Genomic DNA, 23,499 nt, shown 5'->3' on the forward strand with positions numbered 1-23,499 from the left:
AAGAGAGTTTTGATTAGATTTTGTCTCACACTAGCCCTGAGTTTATTTTTCTAGTTCCTGAATGCATAATCTGGCAATTGAAAAAATTTCCACATTTATTCTCTGACTCCTGGAATGAGGGCTACTATGGAAAGATGGGCTACATGGGAGCCCCACTTCAAAGCAATACCACATCCTAGGAGGAGTTACAGAATTAATGACCATATCAAGGACCTGGAAAATGTGTGAGAATTGATTGCAATTGTCTCCCTATTTAACCTCCTCTATTTGGCCTGTGCAGGAGTGCTGGAGGTCTGGGAGAAGAGCTGGATTTTAGGAAACTTAACTGGTAGTGGCTCTAACTGCAGATGCTGTTACAGATGTAATCTGTTTTTATGGAGCAAATCAACACAGTCCCTGGAGCCTGATATGCAGATGTCAATCTGGCAAACACGCTTTTCCTAACCAATGAGTAGACACCACTCAATGCAGTTTGCTTTTATCCAGCAGCTACACATCATTACTGACATCCTGTTGGCTGCCTTAATCTACCTGTAGAGACCTTGATCACTTCATCATCCCATAGGGCATGGCTCTATTCCACTATATTGATTAGACCATGCTGATAGAGCAAAAAGTATCAAGTACCCGAGATATCTTAATAAAACACGTATGTGCCATAAGATGGGTGCTAAATCTCATGAGAATTCAGAGACCTCAGTGAATCTCAGTGAAGATTCTGGGGATTTGTGAGACATTCACGATATCCCCTTCAAAGTGAAAGACAATTTGCATCATGTTACATTCTCTGACATTAAGAAAGAGGCACATGCTCCAACCTATTGCCAAGTAACCCTTAAAGATGCTGGTCATGAGCGTGGCCCAAAGCTAGAGAGGCTCTGTAACTGGTTCAAGTTGAAATTCAAGCAGCTCTTCTACTTGGGCATCATGGCCTAATGGTCCAAAGGTGGTCTTGCTTCTGAACAAAGAACTCATTTTACTGCAGAAGATAGGCAATAGGCACATACACGTGGGGTTCACTGGTCTTACTGTGAATCCTGTCACCCAGGAAAAGCTGACCTTAAAAATGGTAGGATGGGGCTTCCCTGGTGGCGCAGTGGTTGAGAGTCCGCCTGCCGATGCAGGGGACACGGGTTCGTGCCCCGGTCCGGGAAGATCCCACATGCCGTGGAGCGGCTGGGCCTGTGAGCCATGGCCGCTGAGCCTGTGCGTCCGGAGCCTGTGCTCCGCAATGGGAGAGGCCACAGCAGTGAGAGGCCCCCGTACCGCAAAAAAAAAAAAAAAAAAAAAAAAAAAGGTAGGATGGCATTTGGAAGATACAACTATAGTGGTAGCTGCAAAACCAAAGCTTTTAAAATTTGGAGGGCTGTCTTACAAGATGTTCCATATACTTTGAACAAGCAATCGACATTTGGTGCTGATCCTCCCATAACCAGATTTCATGAGTGCAGAACGAAGGCGTGGAAGTAGGAGAGTTATCTCTCACTATTTCACCTAACGAATGACCCATAACATTTTTGTTTCCCATATTTATCAGATGCCATTGGTGCCCTCTTATATCCCCTTGGCCTACTGTGGAGGTTCCTTGCAATAGCCACAAGGGCTGGAAATTAATGCTCCCAGAGTTCTGGATAAATAACTTGGCCTCCTCCCTCCTCAGTGGGATAATTCTGGTGTGTTCCACAGTCCCTCGACTGGTTTGCAGTGGGACTTGGGTTTTATGTCAAACCTAAAAAAATCTTCCTTCATTTTGCATATGTTTAAAACGTACTCTCATATTTTGTTCACATGCTATTACTGTTTCATTTCACTTTTACATCATTGATAGATGTAAAATTCTTATAGTGTAAGGTATTGTAGAAATATAATAAAAATTTCAGAGGACTATCCAGTTACCACAGCATCATTTATGAAGCAATCCATCATTTCCTCACTGATTTGAATTGCCACCTTTATCAGAGTCTAGATTCCTATATGGATTCTGGCTTACTTCTGTGCTTTATGGTCTGTTTGATTTGTCTGTCAATTCACATGACAGTACTTTTAAAAATTATTGTAACTTTTTAATGTGTTACAATATCTGGAAAGACAGATGACTTTCAATACTCTGACTTTTCAGAATGTTCTTTGGCATTGTTATTTATTAGTTTTCCGTATGTTTTTGTTTTGAATCATTTTGACTGGTTCCCTCCCAGAACACTAGTTGGTATTCTCTTTGGGTGTCAACTCAGATTCTTTTTCTTTTCTTTTGTCTTTTATTTGTATATAACTTACATATAGTAAATCCATTCCTTTTGGAAAAGATTCATGACACAAATGGAATAAGACAACTAGGTTCTTCACTTCTTAATTTTGCCAAATCTCTCTCTCTCTCTGCTGTAATTTTCTGTATTTTTGGTAAATAATAAAGGTCTAAGAAACTTAGAAATGTGTGGGGACAGATCACATATTAGAGCAGAAGAAGTTAGTAGCTCCATCCTTTACCAGTTAGTTAGCCTTTCCCTCTCTTATCCTTAGTATTTACACTTATTAAATGGGGATAATAGTAATAACTTCTTAGCGCTATTGTGAAGTTAAAGGAGATGAAATCAATTAAATTAGTACAGAGTCTCTGGGGAGATGACATTTATGGCTCTGATTCTTTATTTCTTCACATATTCAGATTCTTTCCTCTGTAAATCTGAGTGCCCTTCCTCCTGCTCTGTCCCTGGGTTCAACCATACAACTTACTTTGGCTAATAGGATGTTAGCAGACATGATGCAAGCAGAGGCTTGTAAAGCACCTGGACACTGGGACTTGCTCTGGTTCCTGCCTTCTGATAATACCATGAAATCATGCCTGGGCTGGCCTGCTAGAGGGTGAGAGACACCTGATCCAATTAACCTTATGACTCCAACTGAAGCTGACAACCAATCAGTCCCCAGACATGTAGGCCAAGCCCGGATGAGAAGAACCACCCAACTGAGCCCAGTCTAAATCACCAAGCTATAGACTGTTGAGCTAATGCTTATTGTTTTAAGCCACTGAGTTTTGGGGTAGTTTGTTTCTCAGCATTACTGTGTCAGTAATTAACTTATATAAAAAACTTGACACACAGGAAGTGCTGAAAAGTTGTTTACATAGTAGCCCTTTGGTGATCAAAATGTATATTTTTTTTAAATCACAGAGGTAGTTTCCCATCTATCTACTCTTCCCTTCCTTTGTAGCTTACACTTTGAAGTTGCTGTCAAATTTAATATGCTTATTTAGCAAAGTAACATATTTCAAATTGCTTCTACACTGTATCTCGTCCTCTTAATGGCAAAACATTTTAGTTATATTTAGTCTACAGGGTGTTACATTTCATTTGGACCTCTGGGGGCATGTAAGAAAAATAGGGCACAGAGCCCTCCCTTCAATAACACAAATCCGAAGGATAAGAATGAATTTAATATGTGGTATAGAGAGAGGTGTTGAGAGGAAACTGGGGATTCAGTGAGTTGGAGTCAAGTAGGTTTAGTCTGTGATATTTTAAGCATGCTATTAAGACTTTCTTATGGAAAAAATAGGATAGAATAAATAAGTAACCCATCTATTTGTTTCACTTCTAAGGTGGCCTCACAGATTATGTTTGGGCTGTGAAATGAGAATATGACAAATGAGTGCTGTATCTTGACCCTCTTTTTTTGCCTCTTACTTTGGCAAATAGTTTCATGGGTTCTTACCTTGTGAAGCAGTCAGTGATGTCAGAGGTGAGTTGTAGAGTTTATATCATGTGTCTTGAAAGGATGGGATGGGTAGAAGCAGTGGAGTAACATCTGCTCTAACTTTGCTATGTCTGCTTCCATTTAGAACTCCCTAGAAGTTCTCGATTTTGTTTTTTCACCCAAGTGAAAGAAAAGGCCACCGAATTGTTAAATTTTACCCAACTTACGGGATGAATGGAGCTGACCCTGAACACAGGCCCTATGTTTCATTGGCTTTGAGAGAGAAGATCAGGCCCTGACTCTCTCCTCCCTTGGCTGCTGATTAAGAGCTGGTTCTGGTTTCTGGTCTAACCTTTAACTGTGAAGCCTGAATTACAGCTCCCTAATGAATGTATTCTCAGGGCTCTCTGCCCACTATTATTTCTTAACAGAGCATGTTCATAAGCAAAAGCAAAACCCTTGTGCCAGGAGCAATGCCAACTGACCCAATGGTTGTTTGAAGGTGGGGGGGAGGAAGAGCTCCCCCTTTTCCCCAGCAGTCCATGTTGCCCCTTGTTTCCTGACACATGTGTGTTGACCTTTCTCATTCATATCCATTACAGCCTGTACAGTTCAACTTTATGTTCTGGAAAAATAAAAACGGTCCGTGTTTCTGGCCTGATGCACAGGGAGAAAGGCAGGGGTAATTCCAGGCTGGGGTTATTTAAGGACTGACTAAAAGGTCTGCATTCCTGACCAGAGCCTGCATTTCGTAGACTCAAGAAGTATTTGTTCTGGAAGGAGCTTAAAATAATCTCTTCCGGATATTTTCAAATGACTTTTGCTCAGAAATCAGACAAAATCTTAGGTGAATAAATAAATAAATAAACAAACAAAATGGAGACAGACAGAATTGCTTTAGTTGAAAAGCAGGGTGGTGGGTGGTAGATAGGTGTAGAGAAGAGCCTGGGGTCAGCGGGGACCAGAGTTAGAGAACAACAAACAAATGGTGCCCAGATTTCGTTTTTCAGAGATTCGGAGACATGAAATGATTGGTCTGCAAAGAGATAACATGTTTCCCCCACCATCTGAAAGTTGAACACCCTTGTTAAACCTTTTAGAAGCCAAAGTGGTGTAAAGCGAAGAAGCAGTTACCTTAGGACACATCTTGCTAACAGATGCCAAAAGTAAATGGAGATGAAGCACCAATGCTCATAGACACAGTTCAAAGCTATCGTGGCTTGATGCTGAGATGCTGAGCATGGGGAAGGAGCTTAGTGGTGCTGTTCCTGCTGGGGAGGTGGCAGGGGTGGGGTGGGGGCTGGTGTGCGCTGCCCCTGTAACGACTGCTGCAAAACCAATGCTGAAACTATTTTTCTTTTCACTTGTTTTCCTAAATGCGAAAATACTCTTTGGATTTCTTTCCCTTAGCAAAAACAGGTGCTAATGTAAGTCTTTCGTAAAAGCAAAGTGGCGTAAAGTGAACTTTTGAAAATTGGGGGATACCTGTAGCAACAAGGGCATGATAGAACAGAAACTAGAACTTGAATATCCTGACTTTCTGTGCAGTGCACGTTCCATAATTCTAAAGAATTGATGGGAAATTTGGGTAAATGTGCATTATCAATGGGAGCATTTAAAGAGATATATAATTCTTCTGGAACATGACAACGCTATTGTGGAACCTGTGTCATTTGGCACCCTATTTTATAAGGAAATTCCAGAACTTTTCTTTTTTTTAGTATGTTAATAATGAAAGTAATTTTTAAAAATGCAACTTAGAAATTAATAAAAAATTCCTTTGCCCCAATCCCAAGCTCCTCTCTGGAGATCACTGCCAACAGTTGGATCATCCAGGCATTTTTTTATAAACACACATCCACACTTATACCCACATACATGATTATGGTGTTTGTTGTTATTTACATAGAAATAGAAATTGCCCTGGAACTTTAAAAAACAAAGCAGGTAATATCTTTCCATGTGAGTACTCTCTCACTCATTTTTCAGCTGCTTTGCATGTGTGGCTTGGATGTACCTTGATGCATTTATCCATTCCTCTGCTGGTGAACACTGAGATTGTTTCCAAGACTTCATTGTTAGAATGCTACAATTAAGATTTTTGAACATACATGTTTTCCACTTTTGCACATATTTGTGCCAGATAGATCCTTGGAAGAGTTGCTGTGTCAAAAAGACACATATTTTCGATAAATGTTGTTGAATAACTACAGAGAATCGAGGCCACTTGACTGCCAATTTACATTGACAACCCGGCAGTGCTCTTTGCCAGCAATAACACTAAATATTAATCTTAATAACCTTGCCAATCTGATAAGCAGCAAGTTCACACATCTTTGATTAGTGAGGTTAAGCTTATTATGTGCTTATTCATCATTTGTGTTTTTCTCTGAGGGTTTTTAATCTTTTTTCCCCATATAAATTAGGTTGTTTGCCGTTTGTTTATTGAGTGCTAGGAGCTTCTTACTGCAGTCTTCATGCTAACCTTTTGATTATGTATGTTGCAAGTATTCATATTTTCTCCAGGTCTGTTGTTTGTCACGTAATTGTGTTTAGGGAGTCTCTTGTCATATAGAGGTTTTAAATTATGAAGTCAAGTGTGCCAATCTTTTCCTTTATAAGGAAGCTCACATTTCTGATAGTCTTTCAATATAAATTATTAGTCCCCTAGTCACTCCTAGACTAACTGCAGCAGTGATACACTTTTTGTTGGAAATAAATCATTCTAAATTTAAAATGCAAATTCAAACTTGCTGCTGATGTCTTTGACTAACAAAAGCAATCTTTGGGCTTCCCTGGTGGCACAGTGGTTGAGAGTCTGCCTGCCGATGCACGGGACATGGGTTCGTGCCCCGGTCTGGGAGGATCCCACATGCCGCGAAGCGGCTGGGCCCGTGAGCCATAGCCGCTGAGCCTGCGCATCCGGAGCCTGTGCTTCGTAACAGGAGAGACCACAATAGTGAGAGGCCTGCGTACTGCAAAAAAAAAAAAAAAAAGATAAAAGCAATCTTTACAAAGGAAAATAAAATTCTCCTCTTAAATTACATACAGGTCAGAGAAGTCTCTAGAAGGCCCAGATAAATGGCGAGGATTTCAATTTGGAAACTGTGACATGATTGGAAATCTCATGTTAGAAAGCGCAAGCAGAGTTATACAAATTTCTGTCTCTTAACAGGATGTTCATGTATCTCAATACCTATTGTTTTTGTGAGCTCAATTCTTGCTCCTAGGAGTCAAGATATTATAGGTGATTGTTAACATATAAATGATCGTTAAGACTTTATAAGCAATTAACACCTTTGGATGAGCCTGTCAACTGTTTGAGGAAGTAGAACTCAAGAAGATTAAATTTGTTATATGAGATAAAGCTGGGACAGGTTTATCTTTGCCGCTATGAAAAAATTGAGGTCTTCACAGGAAATCACAGCCATGAAAGCCAGCATTGACTCTAAAACCACAGGGCACACAAAGGAGATGTGGGGGGAGGGGGGAGAGGTAGTAGGTGGTAGGGGAAGAGAGAAGGAAAAAATAGATTAAGACTGAGAAGAAGTCTAGAGAACTTCTTTTGCACTTACAGATGATGTTACATGGTTATTGTCTTATTTCTCTGCTACATTGTGAGGATCAATATCCCATCTCTAGTGACTGACCTAAAATAAGTATTCAGAGACTATTTGCTGCTTATTTTCACATAAATTTTGCTTATGTAACCCCTGTATTACCATTCAGTGACAGTGGTAACCTTGGTTCTTTGTGGCTGGAACAATGATACCCACTGGGGTGATCAAAATTAACAATAAACTTTAGCCATTACTGTGCTCTGGTAGGTACTATACAACTGTTTGGTCTAAAAATGGAGTTGGAAGGAAGATTTGCTGTTTGTGCTTGGACCCCAATGCCCTTTTTAAAGCCTAATTCAGAGGTTTTGAGAAGCCAGTGAGGGCATTCTGTCCCAGTGGAACTTTATCAGTTATGACAGGGATCAGTGGGGACTCTCTCTCTCTCTCCATCTCATTGCCTCAAGACAGATGGAAATGAAGACTGTATCAGGACTAAAAATGTTGTCCAAAATCAGGGGTAATAAATAGGCAAACAAATAAGCAGCACCCATCACCATTCCTTTGCAGTGTATTCTAGAAGGATGCAGAGATACATAAATAAAGATATAAATATATATAATCAGCAAGCCTGGGCATTTAGAGTGCTTATGTGAAAAAGATCCAGAAAGCCGAAAAGGAATTCAGTAGGCAATAACAGCTCAGTGCTAAGCTGAAATTGATGTGGCAACTCCAGTGAGGTCATACTGTTTTGGAGCTTTTACTAGGGGGCCAGACTGCTTGGGTTAAAATTCTAACTCTGCCACTTGCCAGCTATGAGTGTGGGCACATAGTTTAACCTCAGAGGCCCTCATTTGTAGAAAGGAGATAGAGTAACATCCGCCCACAGTGATGCTCAGTAGACTAAGTGAGGGAATGTGGATCACACACTTAGCACAGTGTTGGCTCATTCCCTGTCATTCCCTGCTTACTTTGAAAAGCTCAAGCTGTGTGAAGTTTGGGTTTGCATTTGGGTGCCCTGTTCCTGGTTTTCTGAAAAGAGTGGATCTGATTATAGATGTGTGCTTTAGAGCCAAAGATGTCTTGACTGTCAAAGAATCCCTTCTCCCCAGTAGAGCTCCCAATGAAGAAAGGTTCTTGGGTCCCTAACCTGCAGCTCTGAAGTAGGCACCTCAAAAGTCAGGTGTCTACAGGACACGAGGAAGGACACAGGAGGAAGAGAGGAGCCAACGATTCGTGCTCAGATGGGTTTCGTTTTGTTCCTCCTCGCTGCATAAGGCACTGCTGTGGTATAATTGAGCCCCATACCATTAGAGCTAAGTATTAAAAAAAATTTCCCTGATTTGTAGTCATTCAGGTCTGTCATCATGGCTTAAATATCCCAGAAAAGCAAGACAAAGGGGCAACAACCACAACCCCCAATTTAATGTCTTTTATCTAACAGTAGCTTGGTATATACAACTTTAAGAAAAATCAAAATTGTAAAACAATTTAGAATGCAGAGAGCCTTACAGGAGGGTTTCTTGTATTACAAACATACTCCTTACAGAATTCCTTTAAGTAGCAAGTTATGCTAGCACATCAAAACAGTATTGACTTACCCAAATTTATTATTTGTAGCTTTCTTTAGTATTCCTGGGTTTATGTGAATTTTTTCTTCATTTTTATTACTACAGAATAGCTCAAACTTCAAATCTTTTAACCTAGAATGAAATATGGCAAGGTTCATATGTAGTATATACTTACAGTGTTTTATATCCTCCTTTCCATGCCTGTGGACCAATTCCCAAATAAATAATGCGACGTACAGGCAAGGTTTCTGGTTACCTCTGACCCAACCCATTTGTACTCTCTGCGTGACTGACACATTCATTGCCAAGTATCTCCAGCCCCTTGCAGACATGTCAAGAGAGATGGCTGTGATCACCTAATTAGAGTAGAATCAAGGCAGGGGAACCCACACTGGTCATCCAGGATTCCTGTGATCAGCTATTATCAGAGTCCCCAGGCTTTCTCTTCTGATGAAAATGTCAACCTCAGGAAAAAAATGTCTGCTACAGCTTCTCAAAACACAGAGGACAGAGAAATTTAGAGAAAGTTTTTTAGAAAATTTAAACCAGGATCATCTGTTATGAGCATCAGTAAGGATCTTGCACAGGACTATGAACTTTTACATTTGCTCTCCTTCACCTCTCTCACCTCTTCTCTCCCAAAGGTCATCCCAGTCAAACAATCACCAGCTCTGTTTCCACTGTTGCCACAGCCTCCCTATCAAAAGTGTGAGCAGAATCCAGAAAATAGTTGCATAGATTTCAAAGTACAGCTACCTTGTCTTTTCCTACTACTCATGACATTAGTCTTCATCAGTAGACACTATTAAACTCATTTCTTTCTATTTTTTTCATTTCTCTCCCTTCTTATCTAAACCGTTCTCCATCTGCACATGCAGTAGGTAACCCACATGCTGGCATATATCTGACTTACCTTATGATGGAGGATGTGGCATGAAACTGCAGCATCCTTTTTTCCTGGGTAGGAAAGTGTTCTGGACATACCACACCAGGTGAGATGTAGGTGAGGACCAGATTCTGGATGATTTTGAATATCAAACTAAGGAGTTTAAATTCTGTCATACAGGTCAACAATTCTTAACCCTGCTGCATGTTAAAATAACCTAAGGAGATATGAAAAAATATTGAGATGCTGATTATCATAGTCTGTTTGGGCTGATACAACAAAAATACCAAAACCTGGGTGACTTCAATAACAAACATTTATTTCCCACAGTTCTGAAGGCTGGGAAGTCCAAGGTCAAGGCACCAGTAGATGAGGTGTCTGGTAAGAGTTTCCTGGTTCATAAACAACCATCTTCTTTCTGTGTCCTCACATGGCAGAGGGGCAAGAGGGCTCTCTTAGGTCTCCTTTTTAAGGGCACTAATCCTGATCCTTAGGGCTTCACCCACATGACCTAATCACCTCCCAAAGGCTCTACCCTTTCATACCATCCCATTGGTGGTTAGGATTTCAACATATGAATTTTTGGGGGTGACACAAGCATTCAGTCTATAGCTCTGATTCAAGTGTCTGGCCATCAGTATTAAAAAATTCTCTCCAGGTGACTCTAATAATGCAGTTAGAGCTGAGAACCACTATTAGAGGGACTGAGGAGCCATTGGTTGTTTTTGAGTAGTGGAGAAACATGGTAGAACTGATGCTCTAGGGAGCTGATGCCCAAGAGTCAGGGTGGCCTGAAGGAGGAGGCTGTTAGGAGTCTATCTCAATTGTACAGTCATGAGGATGTGATAAAGGTCTGCACTGACATTTGTGTTCAATTTAAGCCTAAATTGTGGTGAAGAACACAGTTCTCTGAGTTTGTGACCACTATGTGCACCAGGGGAGGTCCTGCACCCTGCTTCCTAAACAGTGACCTACCTTTCTAACCTACATAGCACAGAAAACCAGGAGCTGGGAAACAACAAGCCTTGCAAATGATCCTTTCTCTACTTAGCAATGCTGATGTTATTTTCAGCAACTGCTAGTGATGCTTTGGGAAGAATAACTTGACCAATACCCTTAACTTTTCCAGTACAGACCCAACCTAATCATTAGTTTCCTCCCTCCAAATTCACTCTCAAGCTGAGTGCACAAAAGGAAAATTCCCAGCCAAGTGAAACAGAGTTAATTCCAAAGCCATGTCAGCCACTACCCATTCGTTATTTGTGCTGTTCATCAGATCAGAGGGTGCCCCACGATCCTCCAAGCACTAAGACTCATCCAGCAGCTTTCCAATGACAGCCCCAGAGGACTCCCGTGGGATTGACATGGAACAGTCATCAATTCAGAGAACTCATCCTTAAGATTCTGTTCCTCTGAAGCCAGTTCTAGTACCAGAAGTGCACATGCCGAAAAATATCAATGTTTTTCTACCTATTGCACAGATAATCAAATCCAAAGTCTTTATCTCATTGTAAAAGGTCCTTAAAAATCTGGCCCTCCACCTCCTGCGTTCTCTCTGGCCTCATCTTGGCATACTGCCCTCTCTCTACCCCTCCCCTGAAATCCACACTCCAACTGAAGTAACTAATATTCTCTCTTTGGTTCATTTTTTTGGCCTGCCTAATTTCCATTCATTGTTTATGTCCCTGTTTAGCTATCATTTCTTTCAGGCAGCCTTCTCTGTTTCCCTAAAATTCGATCACATAACCCTCCTGGTGTTCCAATAGTATGCTGTGCTTTTGGGACCCTTGGGACATGAGCTTTTCCATGTTAACATGAGCTCGTGTCTCCTATGAGGGCAGGGACCATGTCTGTCTTTTCCATATTGTACCCTTGGTACCTAGCCACATGCCTGGCTAATGGTAGACAACGATAAATATTTGTAGAATAAATGAATACAATATACTCTTATTAGTTTTGTTACAGCATCCGTAAGCACTCTGCAGGATTCATTGACTGAATTTAGGAGAAAGATACCTAAGTGGCATCATGTAAATTCATCTCAGAACTATTCTTCATTCTAGTGGAAATGGATTGTAGAAGTGATGAAATTGCTGCTTACTAGTGAAATTACTGTTCTCCAAAATAAATGGATTGACTAAGTATTGGGGAGACCTTTTCCTCTTGCGTGAATAAGGCCTGTGGTGGTCAACGTGAGAGATGTAGACAGTGCAGAGTTCCTCATTTGAAATTCAAGAGCAAAAGAACATTAAGCAAAATTTCATCATGATTTTTGTGATACTAGCAACAGCCCAGAAATCTTGAGGGGAAAAAAGTCACACATAATAGCATGAAAAGGCAATGGGCTGGGTTTTTTTTAAAAACGGCAGAAAAATAATAGCGATGAAAAATGACCATGTTATACCAAATCCTTGGAGAATGGCCTTTATCATTCATTACTACTGCTATAGGGCTCGTGCGCGTACTTTTTAAACCTGACTAAAATATTTAGCTTTCCAGGGAGAAAGATTCTTTCATTTTCTTCCCTTACTATACCAGAAGGGTGTGTGTTCACTGAAAACTGGATTAAAATGAAACATCAAACAGTGAGTTATACCTGCCTAGAACACTGTGGTCATTTGTCATTTATTAGAACATCAACATTAACTATTTCAGAATTTTTAAATACCTATTATGAAATAAGGCATTCTTCCTGTGCAAAGGAAGTGCATTCTGATATGGAAAAATAAAAGGATACCTTTTATATTGATAGGAGAATGCAAAGATTTCTAATAAAATGAACTAAAAACTGATATGCACTATTTAAGATGATTTATATCTACTTCTATTATAGCATGCACATTTTCAGATAAAGTTATTGCTTACACTACCTCTTCTTGACTCTTTTAGAACATAAATAATAACATTAGACCATATACTTAATAAACACTAAATTATACATTCAGCTGCTGGAAATGGTAATCAATTTCTAAAATGCTCCAGCAATGTGACTTGACTATGAATACTTCCCTTAAGTAAAATATTTTGCTTTTTTTAAACTTTGTGAGCTAATAGTTTTAAAGGACACCTAGTCAAGGCCAAGATGTCTAACCCATTAGACCAGAATACTTGCATCCTATGCATGATTCATATGCCATGTTAGGACCTGCACATAAAGCACCTCTGCAGTTACAAGATTTCAATTACATTGGACACAACTTCTGTACCCCTCTTTGCTGGGTGGTGTAAACATTCCTATCTGAGCTCGAAAGCAGTAACAGAATTGTGACTTGAGAGAGGAGTCAGGGCCAAAGGCTGGCTAGGCAGTTCAAAACCATCTGTCGAAGGGGCTAGGCAGAAATAAAGTATGAGGCCACCATGGGCAGAGAGAGACCAAGAGAATTGTGGAATGAGGAGCAGAGAGAGAACAAAGACCTGGAAGAATTCTGGATTCAGAGTGTGATGGTGGCAGGGCTGTACTATTAGAAGGATTGTTACATGGTCTGTAATTTTTCTTAAAACACTTCATCACAGAAAGGCTAATAGTTTTCACTATTGTGGTGTTGATATTTACCAAAAGAACCACACACGACCCAATTCACCTACAACATGGCATCGGCACAAGTTCATATGGCCTGGTTGATTCATTAAAGAGGCCGGACAGAACCTTCAACCATGCTTCTTGAAAGAGAAGTCTAGATAGACTCACTTTCTCACTTTATCATTTCCCATTAACTTAGAAAAATGTTTTTGTTGTGAACTAAACACAAAACCAGAGGAGTGTATACAAATATACAGTTCAATGAATTGCCATAAAGCACACACCCATGTAACCAGGAATAGAACTTCTCAGCCTCCCACAAGCCCACCTTATGCCAAACAAAGATGTCCACTACCCTAACCTTTATGGTAACCACTTCCTTCCTTTTCTGTATGGTTTTGCCACTTAAGATGACATCCCTGATAAACTGGAGTTTGGGGTTTTTTATAATAGTTTTATTGAGGTATAATTGATATACAAAGAACTGTACCTATTAAATGTGTACAATTTGATGAGTTTGGACTTATGCAAACACCTGTGATACCATAACTGTCACTGAAGTAATAGACATATCAACCACCTCCCAGAGTTTCCTTGTGTCCCTTGTTTTTGTTTTTTGGTGGTAAGAACGCAAGATCCACCCTCTTAACAACTTTCAAAGTACATAATACTGTACTGTTAACTATAGATTCTATGTGGTACAGCAGATCTTTAGAACTTATTCGACTTAACGTAACTGAAACTTTATACCCCTTGAATAGCAACTCTCCATTTCCCCCAACCCCGCCCCGCTCTGGCAACCACCATTGTATTCTCTACTTCTATGAGTTTGACTATTTTAGATACCTCACATGAATGGAGTCATGCAGTATTTGTCCTTCTGTGTCTGGCTTATTTCACTTAGCATAACGTCCTCCAGGTTCATCTGTGTTGTCACAAATGGCTGTATTTCCTTCTACTTTAAGGCTGACTAATATTCCATTGTATGTATATACCACATTTTCTTTATCTAGTCATAAAACTAGAATTGAAATTTACCTCTTTTTTTCAACTTCATATAAATGGAAATCTGCAGTGTGCATTAGTTTGTGTCTGGCTTTTTGGATTATTTTGTTCAATGTTTTGTTTCTTAATTATATATATGTTAATTATGTATTTGTTTCTTAATTATATATTCTAGATATGAGTTAATTGTCAGTTATATGTATTTCAAATAATTATCTCACTCTGGCTTTTTTACTCTGTTAATAGTGACTTTTGGTAAGCACGTATTCTTAGTTTTAAAGTATTAAAATTTATTTGTACTCTTTTATGTCTCATTTAAAAAAATTGGAGGGATTTTGATTTGACTTTGTAATACAAAGTTAATTCTGTAATACAGAATTTAAAGAGAATTAATGTATTTACAATAATTGTCTTTCAATCCTTCAACAAAATATACCTCTCTACTTATCTACATCTTTAATATCTCCCAATAACATTTTATAGTTTTTTTGAGTAGGGATCTTACACATCTTTTGAGTCCAAGGTAGCAGAAAAATGTAGAGTATTTGACACCTGGATAGCATCTATAACACTTTCTCTATGTGATAAGATTAGTTTTGGAAGCAATTACATAATTATCAGTAACAATAATTTTCCTGATTTGTTCTTTCATTTTAAAATATACTAACAATTAAAAATAATAAAGTTAAATTTTAAAAATATTATTCAAACTCAATAAAAGAGTTCATGCATGAGGTAAAATTTTCCATTGCCAAGCAAAATTACATCTTGCAGTCTGCACTCTGTTTTATTGTTTTAAATTTTAAACACAAATAAAACCTCCAAAAGGTCACATGGAAAAACAGATTTGAAGTAACTCAAGTAACGAAGTAACTTCTATTTCTTTGTCTTTACTATCACAGGGCCATCACATTCTTTATTTCGAATCTACTGCTTAAATTGAGGAATAGGTAGTTTTCTAAGGGTAGGAAGCACTGTGCCCAAAGTGAGCTCAAAAGATTCTGAGAAGGAATGGACTTACTCTCAAAATGAAATACGTCTAGCTGAATATTCATGTAGAGTTCTTTATCTTTTTCTCATTGAGTTGTAGAAATTCTGTATGTATGCTGAGTATAGCACAGATCTTCTACTTGTTCCGTTGCCTTTAACTCTCAGTTGTGTCTTTTGAAGGACATACGTTCCTATTTTTGATGAAGCCCAACTTAATCTTTTTTTACAATTATAATATTGGCATACAGTTTACCTTAATTAATAATCTACCTGGACTAGATTTTTGTCTATGACAGAGGTCATATTTTTTTCCCCATGTGGACCTCAACTGACCCAGCATTATTTATTTGTTTATTTATTTATTTATTTATTTATTTGCAGTACGCGGGCCTCTCACTGCTGTGGCCTCTCCCTTTGCGGAGCACAGGCTCCGGACGTGCTCAGCGGCCATGGCTCACGGGCCCAGCCGCTCCGTGGCATGTGGGATCTTCCCGGACCGGGGCACGAACCTGTGTCCCCTGCATTGGCAGGCGGACTCTCAACCACTGCACCACCAGGGAACCACCCCCCCCAGCATTATTTATTGAAAAGATCATCCTTTTTCCACTCTTGCACGGTGCCAGCTTTGTCAAAAATCAAATGACCTATACACGTGAACTGTTTCAGGACTCTGTTCTGTTTTATTGGGTTGTCTACAATTGTAACAATTCCATGTTGTCTTTCATCATTTTATATTAAGTTTCAATGTCTGGTAGAGCAAGTTCTTCCACTTTGCTCTTCTTTAGGTTTTCCTTGACTGCTTGCAGCCCTCAACATTTATAAATAAATTTTAGAGTCAGTGTGTTAGTTTTTTGTATAAAACAAAAGGAAATCAAACAAGCCCTGTTAGGCTTTTGATTGGAATTGCTTTGAATCTTCTTTCTTTTCACGAATTTTCTTTCATGAAAAGAACAAGTGAAATTTTATCTCTAGATTTGGGAAGAAAGACATATATTTTATTTTTCTAGAATCCTGAGAGCTGTACAGTAATGATAGATAGAAATCAAATGATCTCATTTTAAATATTTATTTTTTAAGCAGAATAGTTTATTCCACAGATAATATCTCAGTTTTGAAAGGTCTCTGGTAAGCTTCTTAAATAAATTGTTTTCCTAAAACAAATAAGATTCTTTATTATCTAAACAGCTGGATGTTTCCTATTGCTTTGAACATGAGGGGAAACCAACAATTCAGGATCCATTAGGTCCAGTCTGGCTCCTGGACAGAGGAAAGAGGCTTTGTGTAATAATACACTTCTCAGTTTATATCCTTGTGAAAGATTATAAGGCAAATCATGTAATTTTATAAGTATTAATTATAATGTTTATTTAAACATTTTAAAAATAATGGTTGTATAATCAATCATTATTTGATTTAATTATGGTGCACAAGAATTACTGAATTGTCAGGAGAACTGGATGTGATTCTGGCAAGTCATGAACACTCTCTAGGCCTCCGTTCTCACCTGTAAGATGGGAGGGTTGAGATGATCTCTGAAATCCCTTCTAGAACCAACATGCTATTTTTCTACCTACCTTACATCTCCCTTCATAGTGCTAAAAACAACAGCACCATTATTATACCATGGATATATTTACCATTTGACTTCCAGCCTTTTATTGTTTCAAGAAAATTTTAATGTTTTGTATATTAAAAAATCTTTAAGGGAATTATCAAAAAGTTCTTTACCAATATTGGAAAATCCATATACTATTAAAAAATCACAAAAAATGTAGCATAGTATAAATTTCCAGTTACAAAAATGAATAAGATCTGGTGATCTAAAAGTACAGCATGATGACTATAGTTAACAATCCTGTATTGTATTTTTGAAATTTGCTAAGAGAGTAGATCTTAAAACTTCTCACTACAAAAAAAAAAAAAGGTAACTTGGTGAGGTGATGGATGTGTTAACTAACCTAATTGTGCTAATCATTTCTCTCTATATATAATATATATAGATATAGAAATATATCTATATATATTTATAAAATCTTCACATTGTACACAAACTTACACGATGGTATATGTCAGTTATATCTCAATAAGCCTGGGGGGGGAAGAACATAACATAATGTTGAAACTGAACAGATGGCTTTTATATAATAAGACATACATGTATTTAGTCTTGGGGATCACTTGAATAGAAATAAGGATTGGTGAAAATAAGAGGCATCCATGCTTAGACTCTCGTGAAATTAAGTGCACGTCAGTAAGACTGAAGTATCCCTAAAACTTTGACCTCCAACTCACTTTCCCAGCAGCTATTTTCTTCCAACTGGGAAGCATCACATATATTTAATAAGACCCAGTCCATCTCCCCAAATTATTTTTACTTCTCACTTTCTCTAGGTACTTGGACATGGATCCTATATTCTTTTAGCTTTTCATGCCCCCCAAGTCTGCTAATATATTAGTTATAAATATGGCAAAAGGCTATATTCTCAGCTAAATTATACAGGTCCTTGAGTACAAGGTCAAGAACAAGATCACTAACTCGATTGAAATGAAAATGTTAATTGAGTTACAGCTCTACACTTGGCATAGAAAGATGCAAAAAGGCGAACCAACCATCTCTAAATGTAATGAAAACCAGCTTTTTGTTATGGCCAAGACACTCTGACTTCATGTAAATGTCAGCTTGCTCATTAAAAGACCCACCCCACCGACCTTCCAGATATGTGTCCTAGTACAAGGTCATATCAACGAGGCTGATCTCTTAGCTGGCCAGGGACCTGGGGGTGTTTTGCTCCTAGGAAAACCATGGGGACCTCAACAAAGGAGGATGGGGGTGGGGACAGCAAGAATGGAGCCTCTGAGCATCAGTTTTCTCCTTTCCCCTAATTTTAAAGACAAATGACCAATTCTGAGTTGAGATGTTTTCTCCTAGAACTCTAATTAAATTTTTACAGTTGACTCCTGGCTATTGGGGTTCAGTATTTTTAGAACTGAGAAAAGAAACGTATGCCTTCTCTATCAGATTAAAACATAAGACCAGAGGCGGCAGAAAGGGTGAACTTTACATCACTTTGATTTCACTTCCACGGAATACTCAAGAGGACAAAACAAAAACCAAAGAAAATAGATGTCTGTGCTCACACTTAAATTTGGGAGAAAAAAAATTACTTATGATTAAATGAAATTCAAGTAATAATCTGATTATCAAAACCAAGACAAGAGGTGTGTTGATCTTTTTACAATATTTATTCATATTTCCTCTTTTAATATAATCTGTAGGTTGACATGATTAGAAGAGCTCTTAGAAGTACGAATCACTTATAGGAATGAAGTTTTCTTAATCTCGATAGCAATAGAGGTGAACTTCTGGCTTTGAATACGAGTGGCATCCTCTGACCCATAGTATATGTAACCCAGGTTAAAAACGTTTAGGATTCCACTGAAAGTTAAATGTGCACATAATTGCATTATATGTATAGTATTACATTATTTTCTAAGTATTTCTAAATACTTTGAAAAATAATACAAATAGCTTTCAAACCTAAGAAAAGATGTCCATGTTTCTTTTGTTGTTTTTTTATTAAAAAATTTTTTTATACAGCAGGTTCTTATTAGTCATCCATTTTATACACATCAGTGTATATATGTCAATCCCAATCGCCCAATTCATCACACCACCCCCACCCCCTGCTGCTTTCCCCCTTGGTGTCCATACGTTTGTTCTCTACATCTGTGTCTCTATTTCTGCCCTGCATACCAGTTCATCTGTACCATTTTTGTAGGTTCCACATATATGCGTTAATATACGATATTTGTTTTTCTCTTTCTGGCTTACTTCACTCTGTATGACAGTCTCTAGATTCATCCACGTCTCTACAAATGACCCAATTTCGTTCCTTTTTAAGGCTGAGTAATATTCCATTGTATATATGTACCACATCTTGTTTATCCATTCGTCTGTCAGTGGGCATTTAGGTTGCTTCCATGACCTGGCTATTGTAAATAGTGCAGCAGTGAACATTGGGGTGCATGTATCTTTTTCAATTATGGCTTTCTCTGGGTATATGCCCAGTAGCGGGATTCCTGGGTCATATGGTAATTCTATTTTTAGTTTTTTAAGGAAACTCCATACTGTTCTCCATAGTGGCTGTATCAATTTACATTCCCACCAACAGCGCAAGAGGGTCCCTTTTCTCCACACCCTTTCCAGCATTTGTTGTTTGTAGATTTTCTGATGATGCCCGTTCTAACTGGTGTGAGGTGATACCTCATTGTAGTTTTGATTTGCATTTCTCTAATAATTAGTGATGCTGATCAGCTTTTCATGTGCTTCTTGGCCATCTGTGTGTCCTCTTTGGAGAAATGTCTATTTAGGTCTTCTGTCCATTTTTTGATTGGGTTGTTAGTTTTTTTAATATTGAGCTGCATTAGCTGTTTATATATTTTGGAGATTAATCCTTTGTCCATTGATTTGTTTGCAAATATTTTTTCCCATTCTGAGGGTTGTCTTTTCATCTTGTTTGTAGTTTCCTGTGCTTTGCAAAAGCTTTGAAGTTTCATTAGGTCCCATTTGTTTATTTTTGGTTTTATTTCCATTACTCTAGGAGGTATATCAAAAAGATCTTGCTGTGATTTATGTCAAAGATGTTCTTCCTATGTTTTCCTCTAAGAGTTTTATAGTGTCCGGTCTTACATTTAGGTCTCTAATCCATTTTGAGTTTATTTTTGTGTATGGTGTTAGGTAGTGTTCTAACTTCATTCTTTTACATGTAGCTGTCCAGTTTTCCCAGCACCACTTATTGAAGAGACTGTCTTTTCTCCATTGTATATCCTTGCCTCCTTTGTCATAGATTAGTTGACCATAGGTGTGTGGGTTTATCCTCTGGGTTTTCTATCCTGTTCATTGATCTATATTTCTGTTTTTGTGCCAGTACCATATTGTCTTGATTACTGTAGCTTTGTAGTATAGTCTGAAGTCAGTCAGTCTGATTCCTCCAGCTCCGTTTTTTTCCCTCAAGACTGCTTTGGCTATTTGGGGTCTTTTGTGTCTCCATACAAATTTTAAAATTCTTTGTTCTAGTTCTATAAAAAATGCCATTGGTAATTTGATAGGGATTGCATTGAATCTGTAGATTGCTTTGGGTGGTATAGTCATTTTCACAATATTGATTCTTCCAATCCAGGAACATGGCATATCTCTCCATCTGTTGGTATCATCTTTAATTTCTTTCATCAGTGTCTTATAGTTTTCTGCATACAGGTCTTTTGTCTCCCTAGGTAGGTTTATTCCTAGGTATTTTATTCTTTTTGTTGCAGTGGTAAATGGGAGTGTTTCCTTAATTTCTCTTTCAGATTTTTCATCATTAGTGTATAAGAATGCAAGAGATTTCTGTGCATTAATTTTGTATCCTGCAACTTTACCAAATTCATTGATTAGCTCTAGTAGTTTTCTGGTAGCATCTTTAGGATTCTCTATATATAGTATTATGTCATCTGCAAGCAGTGACAGTTTTACTTCTTCTTCTCCAATTTGTATTCCTTTTATTTCTTTTTCTTCTCTGATTGCCGTGGCCAGGACTTCCAAAACTATGTTGAATAATAGTGGTGAGAGTGGACATCCTTGTCTTGTTCCTGATCTTAGATGAAATGCTTTCAGTTTTTCACCATTGAGAATGATGTTTCCTGTGGGTTTGTCATATATGGCCTTTATTATGTTGAGGTAAGTTCCCTCTATGCCCACTTTCTGGAGAGTTTTTATCACAAATGGTGTTGAATTTTGTCAAAAAAAAAAGCTTTTTCTGCATCTATTGAGATGATCATATGGTTTTTCTTCTTCAATTTGTTAATATGGTGTATCACATTGATTGATTTGCTTATATTGAAGAACCCTTGCATCCTTGAGATAAATCCCACATGATCCTGGTGTATGATCCTTTTAATGTGTTGTTGGATTCTGTTTGCTAGTATTCTGTTGAGGATTTTTGCATCTATATTCATGAGTGATATTGGTCTGTAATTTTCTTTTTTTGTAGTATCTTTGTCTGGTTTTGGTATCAGGGAGATGGTGGCCTCATAGAATGAGTTTGGGAGTGTTGCTTCCTCTGCAATTTTTTGGAAGAGTTTGAGAAGGATGGGTGTTAGCTCTTTTGTAAATGTTTGATAGAATTCACCTGTGAAGCCATGTGGTCCTGGACTGTTGTTTGTTGGAAGATTTTTAATCACAATTTCAATTTCAGTGCTTGTGATTGGTCTGTTCATATTTTCTATTTCTCCCTGGTTCAGTCTTGGAAGGTTATACCTTTCTAAGAACTTGTCCATTTCTTCCAGGTTGTCCATTTTATTGGCATAGAGTTGCTTGTAGTAGTCTCTTAGGATGCTTTGTATTTCTGCAGTGTCTGTTGTAACTTCTCCTTGTTCGTTTCTAATTTTATTGATTTGAGTCCTCTTCCTCTTTTTCTTGAGGAGTCTGGCTAATGTTTTATCAATTTTGTTTATCTTCTCAAAGAACCAGCTTTTAGTTTTATTGATCTTTGTTATTGTTTTCTTTGTTTCTATTTCATTTATTTCTGTTCTGATCTTGATGATTTCTTTCCTTGTGCTTACTTTGGGTTTTGTTTGTTCTTTCTCTAGTTCCTTTAGGTGTAAAGTTAGATGGTTTATTTGAGATTTTTCTTGTTTCTTGAGGTAGGCTTTTATAGCTATAAACTTCCCTCTTAGAACTGCTTTTGTTGCATCCCATAGGTTTTGGATTGTTGTGTTTTCATTGTCATTTGTCTCTAGGTATTTTTTGATTTCCTCTTTGATTTCTTCAGTGATCTCTTGGTTATTTAATAACGTATTATTTAGCCTCCATGTGTTTGTGTTTTTTACATTTTTTCCCTGTAATTGATTTCTAATCTCACAGCATTGTGTTCAGAAAAGATGCTTGATATGATTTCAATTTTCTTAAATTTACTGAGGCTTGATTTGTGACCCAAGATGTGATCTATCCTGGAGAATGTTCCATGTGCACTTGAGAAGAAAGTGTAATCTGCCGTTTTTGGATTGAATGTCCTATAAATATCAATTAAATCTGTCTGGTCTATTGTGTCATTTAAAGCTTGTGTTGTTTCCTTATTAATTTTCTCCTTGTATGATCTGTCCATTGGTGTAAGTGAGGTGTTAAGGTCCCCCACTATTATCGTGTTACTGTCGATTTCCTCTTTTACAGCTGTTAGCAGTTGCCTTATGTATTGAGGTGCTCCTCTGTTGGGTGCATATATGTTTATAATAGGAATCACTTTTAATTGTACAAGTTTTCTAGTTGCATTAGTTTAAGTTTTTTCTTTTTTTAAGAAGGGTTTTATTATATTTAAGAATTGAATGGTCCTAGCAGCATGTCCCCAAATCTCTCATTTCAGGGCCATTTAGTTTTCAGTTAAGGCAAAATTTTAGTTGAAATAAAATGTTGTTATTTATCTTGTGCCTTACAAAGTATGAACAATTATGAGACTGTGGACTCAGCTTCAGCTTTGTAGAATCTCCTGGATTAAGAAATATCTGAACATTTAGGATAGATTGGTGGGGAGGACCCATCAGAGTTCATTTTTGTATGGGGCCAAGGAAAGAATTCATGAACTCAAACTAACTCAATAAGCTTGTTGGGGGAGGACCAGAAAAGGGGCAGGGGGTTGACAGATACAATACTCTACATAAAATAGATAAGCAACAGAGAGTTACTGAACAGCACAGGGAATTATACCCAATATCTTATAATAACCTATAATGGAATATAATCTGCAAAAACCCCCTGAATCACTAGGCTGTACACCTGAAACTAACAAAATATTGTAAATCACCTTTACCTCAAAAGAAAAAAATCTCAGTGTAAGAGAGATCTTTACAGGCCAGGTCCAGTGGAAGTTTCAGAGGGATTGGGGGTAAAAACTGAAAATTCTGTCATGTATCAGGGTGAGAGGCTTTGGAAACTCTCCAAGCGTATGCCCTCTTCACCTGGCTGCTGGCCCATAGGGGCTCCAGCTCTCTAGCAACGGTGGTGCAAGGGTCCAGTCAGCATGGGCCACAACCCTCCCGGCCCAGTGGAACCCAACAGAAGTGATACGCACGCTCAACATTGGCAACTCTCCCTAGTAAAGGTGGGTCTTTCCAGAAAAGGCCAGGAGATCCTACAGGTGCCACATGGTAACAGCTTGGGAGCACATGTGCAATTCCTTTGGGAAGGTCTCCCAAATAGTTGTGGAGCAAACGTTGTGGAGAACTTGGGTCCTGCAGCAACAGGGATCAGTG

Source organism: Hyperoodon ampullatus (genome assembly GCF_949752795.1).
Source record: "Hyperoodon ampullatus genome assembly, chromosome: 10".
Classification (NCBI taxonomy): domain Eukaryota; kingdom Metazoa; phylum Chordata; class Mammalia; order Artiodactyla; family Ziphiidae; genus Hyperoodon; species Hyperoodon ampullatus.